The sequence below is a fragment of the Arachis duranensis genome, chromosome 3, assembly GCF_000817695.3.
Source record: "Arachis duranensis cultivar V14167 chromosome 3, aradu.V14167.gnm2.J7QH, whole genome shotgun sequence".
Classification (NCBI taxonomy): Eukaryota; Viridiplantae; Streptophyta; class Magnoliopsida; order Fabales; family Fabaceae; genus Arachis; species Arachis duranensis.
The window spans coordinates 121,617,333-121,618,363 of record NC_029774.3 but is presented as its reverse complement, the minus strand read 5'-3'; positions in this window follow the sequence as shown (position 1 = coordinate 121,618,363).

Here is a 1,031-nt window from a genome sequence, read left to right as displayed (position 1 = left end):
CCAAGGTATAATTATTTAACACATTTACTCTTAAATGGAGTGTACGAGAATAACACACGATATAAAAGATTTTATTAGGTACGTTTGGTTTGATTTATATTTTTATTTTAGTTTTTATTTTTTATCTTTTAAAAAATATATATTAAAAATATAAATTAAATAAATTATTTTGTCTCAGAGTAGTGATGTTTTACTTGTTCGTAAAAAGCATATATAGAAAGCAATTTCAAAATAGAAAGCTTCGAAGTCATACCCCATAACATAATTTGTTGGGTAGGTAACACTTTTTTTTTCTCCATTGGCAATTAGTACGATGTGTAACTAACAGTTCCATTAATTTTGGTCACGATTTTAATAAAGACCAACTTGAACTCTTGCCACTGTTGTAGTTTTATTATTATAACAGTAGCAATACTATAACAATACGTTCATTCCATTGTAAAACTTATTTCTCCTGCAACTTTATTTTGCACGCAACGAATTTGAACTTGAAAAAGTGTGATTAAGCTATTTTCCCCACGTTGTTGCTTATGCCGTTGTCTTGCGATTCCCACAAGTGTACTTGTCAAAGGTTTTATTAGGTGATAATAATCCATCAGTAGTAGGGAATAGAGGATACAAAACATTAAAAAAACAATTTAAAAAGCGAGCTAATGAAATCAATCCTAGCTTATGAATATATGAAAAAGAATCTAAGGTGTTATTATTGCGCCTAAGAATAGAAAGAGATAAGGGATTAGACATTACATTAGATTAGATTATATGGTAGATGGTGAAAGAAGAAATAGGGGTGTTCGAGTGTCGTGTGAAACGCATTGAGAATTAATTTAATAAATTATTTTAAAGAGGTGTTTGTATTTTTTAAAAATATAAACACTTTATTTTATATTTGATAAATAAAAAATTTATGTATTTATATTTGTAATTTTTAAAAATTTAAAATATTTTTAAAAGTATTTAATAGAAAACTTTTTAAAATTTATTTGTATTTATCGAAATTAACAAAATTTAATTATGATATTAATGTCTAT